Source organism: Chrysochloris asiatica, unplaced genomic scaffold (assembly GCF_000296735.1).
Source record: "Chrysochloris asiatica unplaced genomic scaffold, ChrAsi1.0 scaffold00316, whole genome shotgun sequence".
NCBI lineage: Eukaryota > Metazoa > Chordata > Mammalia > Afrosoricida > Chrysochloridae > Chrysochloris > Chrysochloris asiatica.
This window is the reverse complement of record NW_006408834.1, coordinates 2,954,278-2,961,445: the sequence shown is the minus strand read 5'-3', so window position 1 is coordinate 2,961,445 and position 7,168 is coordinate 2,954,278. Positions and strand designations below refer to the sequence as shown.

Below are 7,168 nucleotides of genomic sequence, written 5' to 3'. Positions count from 1 at the left end.
GTGGGTGACTCTGCTGGTATTTAAAATACAGGTAGCATAGCTTTCAGAATCACAGCAACCCACAAGCCACCACAGTATGACAAACTGACAGATGAGTGGTGGCAGGGCCAATGTGTTATGTAAATAATTTTTTTTTAAAAAAGTCAAACCCCACTACCTTTGAACAGATTACAACAGAATAGTATTCGCTATGGGTCAGACCTGACTCAATGGCATACCACAACAACAATAGAAAAGAATAAGGAGTCTTGGTAACGGTGTGGATTTAGAGATGGGCTGCTAACTACAAGGTCAGAAGCTACCATTCAATCCTTAGGAGAAAGGTAAGATTTTCTGCTCCTGCAAAGATTTACAGCCTTGAAAACCCTATACAGGGTCACTATGAGTAGGAAGTGACCTAGTGGCACACCACCATGATAGAACAGAATGGTGATGGTGTGCTGTGGAGTTGGTTCTGACTCATGGTGACCCTGTATAGGGTTTATGAGGCTGTTATGGGAGCAGAAAGCCTCATCTTTCTCCTGTGGAACTGCTGGTAGTTTCCAACTGCTGACCTTGAGGTTTGCAACCTAGTTCACAACCAGTATGATACCAGAGCTCCTTAAAGAACAGAATACAACTGCCCAGTAGGGTTCCCAAGGTTATAAGTCTTTAAAGACTGTCATATAGTTCTCCCATGGAATAGCTGGTGAGTTAGAACTACCAAGCTCGTACAAGTAGTGTACTTTAACTCCCACTCTATCAGGGTACCTGCTATGTAAATAGAATATATTGCTATTTAATAGTTACTTGGACTCTTGACTTTACCTGACCTGATTCTTTTTTGGGGCATTGGGTTTCTACTCAACTCTCTCCTTTCTGTCTTTAGCCGTCTCTTGTCTCTGAACTCGCAGGAGGAGTTTCCATCTCAGTAGCAAACGCTCTATAAGATACAAGCATGCTCCAGTTATCTTTTCCCCACCTCTAAATCTTCTCCTGCAGCTGGTGTCCCCCTGGCTTTTACATTGGAGACATTTGAAGTCATTACTCCTGAGCTATTTTCAATGAACTTTCCACTTCCTCATTCGCAAGGCTTTCTGTGTGTGGATGATTTAACAGGAGTCCTGGTGTGACCCTGTGGGTTAATGCGCTGGACTGCAAAGTCGCTTTGAATCTCAAGGTCAGTGATTCAAGTTCACCAGACGCTTCTTAGAAACTCTGTACAGGGTCACTATGCATCGGAACAGACTCAATGGCACTTAACAACAAGTCAGAAAGATGAGGTTTTCTGCTTCCGTAAAGATTTACAGCCTCGGAAACGCTATGCAGGGTTGCTTTGAGTTGGAACTGACTCCACTGCACACCACCACCACCAGTAATCAGTTATTTTAAAAAGCCTGCTTCATTTAATACCAGACACATTTTCTACACAAATTAAACACCACAATGTAAATTATAACAAGCCTTGTTCGTATGATGACTAAACCAGGTACGGGTTGATGTGACCGTGCTGGGAGTACACCGGTATGATGGGAGCACTCTATTTAAGTTCTGAAACTTTTTTTTTTTTTCATCTGGAAAATGAGGATAGGAAGGTGGTTGTGGGAATTACGTCAGTACATAGCAAACACTAAAACCATTCTTGACAATAATGAGCACCTGTAGGAGAATTCTGACCACAACCATGGTGTTTACTGAGCATGTGCAGAAAGCATTTGTGGAAACCAACAGCTGGGAACTGTCTCGTGTGCAAATAAACGCATCTCCTTTGAGAAAGACCAGTACCAACCAGGAAATGAACTCTTGTTTTTTAACAGGCAAAAGAGAACAATTTAAGTTACATAGAGAAACTTTTTAAAAGATTCAACTGGATTAATTTTTAAAGATGTGTAAGTAGACAGGATGATATCAAGTTCTAAATTATTTACACTTTATTGGTCTCAGTCTGTGGGTGTCTAACATGCCTCATCTGTGTTGGGGAATTCTGCAGAATATTTTTAGACAGGAGCATTCTCAGATAACGCATCTCCCTAAGGTCTCAAAGCACAGTTACTCATTTAAAATAACCAGAATTTCTTGAATTCTTTATCACAAATAATCAACTTTTAGGAATCTCTTCTATTGGTTGCAAAATGTACCTTGTACATTAAGATGTGGAAAATAGGAGAGATCGTTTCAAGGAACATGTAAGTTCTGAGTGTACAATCAATGCTCGGTCATTTCTGAAAATCTTGATGTAAAGGAAATAATCTTAAGGATGATGTCACCTCCCATATGTTCCTCACTGCTGCTCTATTTGTGTCATCCTCTAGTGTCTTAATGTTCCAAATGGTCCAAATATGTTCATGTATTGGTTTGTGTTAATCAAATTTAAGCAAGTATTGTATCATACATAGGCATGTCCTGTGTAAGATAGATGTGTATGGAAATAAGGGAACTGACTAGCAAAATGATTAAACCTTCACAAACCCCTTTTGTGATAAGACATATATTAACCATAAACTCCTTTAAAGTTCACTCTTGTAAAGAATTTAACTTCACAGAAAAAGTCTTTGACTTTGTTTCCTGAGAAAACCTATTCTTATATCTTTGGAATTTCCTGAACAGTTGAGGTACTTTTACTCTAAAACCTATAGACTATCCCTGATTTATTGTTGTTAGGTGACTTCGATTCCATTCTGACTCATGCCAACACTGCACAACAGAACGAAATTTTGCCTGGGCCTGCACCCTTTTCACAGTTGTTGTTGCACTTGAGCCCATTTTTGCTGCCACTGTGCCAATCCATCTAGTTGGAGGTCTTCATGTTTGTTGCTGACACTCCACTTTACCTAGCATGATGTCCTTCTCCAGGGACTGTTCCATCTTGATAGATATCCAAAGTATGAGAGACGAAGTGTGGCCATGTTGGCTTCTGTGGAGCATTCTGGCTGTACTTCCAGCACAGATTTGTTAGTTTTTCTGGCAGTCCACGGTACTTTTAACGTTCTTCTCCAACACCATAACTTAAATACTTCAATTCTTCTATGGTCTTCCTTGCTCACTATTCAACTTTCACATGTATATGAGGCTATTGAAAATACGGTGGCTTGGAACAGGAGTACATTAGTCCTCAAACTAACATCTTCGCTCTTGAACACTTTAAAGAGGTCCTGTGCAACAGATTTCCTAATGTAATATGTTGTTTTATTTCTTTACTGCTGCTTCCATGGTGTTGATTGTGGATCCTCATTAGTAAGTATGTTAAATCCTCTTCACGTTCAGAAAGCAAGGTTGTATCATCTGCATACTGCAGGTTGTTAAAGAGTCTTCCTCCATTATTGATGCTACATTATACTTCATATAATCCAGTTTCTCAGATTATTTGCTCAGCATACAGACTGAATAAATATGATGAAATAATACAACTTTTCCTGATTTTAAACCATTCAGTGTCCCCTTCTTCTATTTAAGTGACTACCTCTTGGTCTATGTGCAGGTTCCTCATAAGCACAAATAAGTGTGTGGAATACCTATTTTTCTCAATGGTATCCATAGCTTGTCAAGATCTACACAATCAAAATATTTTGCATAAACAATAAAGCACAGGCTGAAAATCTGTGCAAATGAACGTCAACCCTGCCACCCCTCCATGCATTCCAAAGACCACCTAGCAACCTGATACTAGCTACTGGGGTGAGGATGGGGGCAAAGTTTAATCAATTATATTAAGATTGTTGTTGTTGTTTGTCCTGTCTAGTGGGCTCTGACTCATAGCGACACTGTATAGGGTTTCCGAAACTTTCAATCTTCAAGGGAGCAGAAAGCCTCATCTTTCTCCCTCAGAGCCACTGGTGGACTCCGATTAATAGAAAATGGTTAATTTTCTATTCCACCTCTTTTCCTTAAAAATCTCATTGCAACTAGCTAGCATTGGACTATTTGGTTGTTTTTATTTTTAGAAACAAAATGGTCTTCCTGTACAGAAACAGATAAACGGCTAGAATAATCTCTATATACTTTGTGCTTTGATTATTATTTTAACAGTACCATGTTGCATAAAGGACTCTTGGTGTGGCTACATAGGATAAGCACTGCACTGTGAAGCACAAAGTCAGCAGTGCAAACCTACCAGCTGCTCTTTGGAAACCCTATACAGGATTGCTATGAGTGGGAATCGACTCAACAGCATTTAATATTAAGAATCAGTTGCATAAGTATGAGAAGGGGGGAAGTATTTGTGAACAACAATGCAGAGACTTTAGATAAAGGATGAGGGTTTACTGACTAATCTGAAACGTTTTCTTATCTTTAGTTGAAAGTAGATGATCCGAAGCATAAACGTCCTGTGCCAAACTACTTACAGCGAGTGTATCGTGACCATTCCACATTGAGTGTTTGAGGCCCATTCTTACTCATGCTTCCTCCAGGATGAATGATCATGGGGTTCCAGCAAAGGTCACTTGTCTAAAGATAGCTTCTAAAGGATCCCAACACATCCATTATCAATATAAAACATTTTCTAACTCTGCAGAGCCCTGGTCATAAGAAATAGCCTAAACCCAGGACCTGAGTTGGATTGGGGTGGGGCAGGGCAGGAAGCAGAAGGGTTAGGTCAGTCCCACTTTACTACAGCAACTTCATGAGAATCTCTGTCATGATGCTTAACTTGATTGACAGACTTTGGATTAAAGCAGACTAGAAATTTGAAGGAGATGATTAAAAGGCTTAATCAAGGGCCACTCAATAGCATTTTATTTTTGCAACCCTAAGAACAAACAGATCTGTGTTGAAAGAAGTGCAGCCAGAGTGCTCCTTGGAGGCTGGGATGGCCAAACTTCATCTCTCACACTTTGGACATATTGTCAGGAGGAACCAGTCGCTGGGAAAGGATATCATGTTTGGTAAGGTGGAGGGTCAGAGAAAAAGAGTAAGAACCCCAGTGAGATGGATTGGCAAAGTGGCAGCATCAATGGTCTCAAGAGTGGCAACAGTTGTGAGATTGGCCCAGGATCGGTCAGTATTTTGTTCTGTTGTGCATAGGGTCACTGTGAGTCGGTACCAACTCCATGGCACCTAACAACAACAACCATCATCTATAGGCATCTAACATCTTTCCAACATTTTGTCTAACCCTTTGCTTCTTAATATATTTTCAAGTTGTGGGTTAATGTGCTGCACTGCAAGGTCAGTGGTTCAAGCTCACCAACCGCTCCTTGGAAACCCTATACAGGGTCTCTATGGGTTGGAACTGACTTGACAGCACTTAACAACAGCAACAATATGAGGGATGGTCAAAAGTTCACTCTCCTAACCCTTAGAAAAACCTGGTAAGGTCATCAAAACACTCTACCCATTCCCGTCAGGGGTTTGAACCTGCTAGAAGGAGGCTGAGAATAACTTTGCTTGGGCAGGCCCAGTCATTTGTCTGGTAAGGGATGCCATCATTTCCTGGAATAGGATGGGAACCCGGGAGTGTTGGGCAGGACAAGGGACTGAGATGCTCCATCTGAGTTAGTTCTTACACTGACTGCAATACTTCCTTTGGCTTTAATTTCCAAATGCTCAAGAAGACTCTTTTTAAAATGGATTAATTGCAGAGAACACCCTCAATCTAATTAGGTTTTTGTTTTGGCTTTTCTTTTAAATCAGAGTGGATGTTTTCTGATGCCCTTGCTCGCTTTTCATCTTGCCCCTTGTGGAGAGATCATCAGGCTCTGCCTCATTCTTCCTGTCCTCTCCTAGACTTTGGCCTGAATCACTGATGGCTTTCCAGATTCTCTGTTTCTTTCCACAGTATCTGCAACCCAGTCTCATTCCCGACAATTCCTGGCCTGGCTGAGGCTCTGTACCGGAACTTTGAATATGGCTTTGCCAGGACACGGGCCCTCAACACTTGTCAGCAAGTTGCCTTTTCGGTCTTAAGCCCCAGTTTCCCTTTCCCTCCAAGGCCTGAGGAAATATTTCTGCAACTTCATCCTTGTTCTTTAGTAAGTGTGTTAGATCAGTAGAGTCATTTTTGTTACAGGGAGTGCCAATTGAATCTCTGCACTTCAGAGAAGGGGTCTTGCCTTCTACTGATTGAGAATAGTCAGGTGAAGCAGAGTTTCCAAAGAAGTTTATTATAAGAAAGAGGCTTACAAGTAGACATAGGTCGGGATTACTGCTTAACCCACATCTCCCCAAACAAAGGCTTTTCTGGGCTTTAAAAGGTTTGGGGTAAGGAAAAGACATTCTGTTTACTCTTAGGGATAGGCTGAGACTTCTGGGAAATGGCCCACTTAGGAGCGGCCATGTTAATTGGGTGTGTGCACAGCGTTTCTTCAAGATGGATTCCACCACAAAGGCCTGTGGTAGGAGCAGACAGAACTGATTCTGGGATATCAAGCATGCATGGTTCTTTGGTGACTCTATCTCATACTCCTCCAGGGGCTAGCATTCTTCTTGGCCCCAGTAGAAGGTTTGTCCCTCAAAGTTATGCCTAGGGTGCTAAACCAGTCAAATCAGTAAAATATCTCACAAGGAAGTAAAAATTTTTACTTGACAGACTCTTCATGGGTGCTCTAATTTAATGGCAAGTCACATAGAATATAAAATTTTTATGGGTGGTCTTTCTTAATGGTATGTTCCAAGATGTGGTTACTCAACTATGACCTTGGGCATGTCCTGCACATCTTTACAATTGCTTAAGGAAAGCAGGCCATAGGCCTCAACATTCCTCAGGACTTGGGTTACAAGATTTCCTTTAATAAGTGGCTAATATTTAATTCTGATTTCTGGACATTTTCTTCCCCCTCTCTCATTCTGTTGCCAAATCGCAACCTCCTATCATCCCTCCCAGCCCTGGCCCTTCCCCCTCCAAAGGAAGCATCCAATTTTACTTCAGAATATGATTTAGGCTGCTTTCTTTTTCCTCCTCCCTTACCTTCCTTCCAGTCCACAGATGCCCTGAAGCTGTATTTGCAAATGTATCAGTAGGTGGGAGAGGGAAAGTTTTCTGGGAATGGGCTGCAAGACTCAGGGCTAAACAATCAGCATTTCTTGTTTAATTAATGTGGACCCAGGAGAAGTGGGTGGGACAGGTGAGGGGGGAGCCAGAGAAGAAGGTGGTACAGAGTCTGCTTCCCAGGACAGCATGTCTTCCCAGATGCAATTTATTGATGGTGACAATAATGGCTAACAAATGTTGACTACTTATTATGTGTTGAGT

General features: G+C 41.4%; 1 pseudogene; it reads left to right on the top strand.

Moving 5' to 3' along the window:
- Window positions 1–7,168, top strand: part of LOC102835300 — a 139,939-nt pseudogene that overhangs the window by 59,253 nt on the left and 73,518 nt on the right.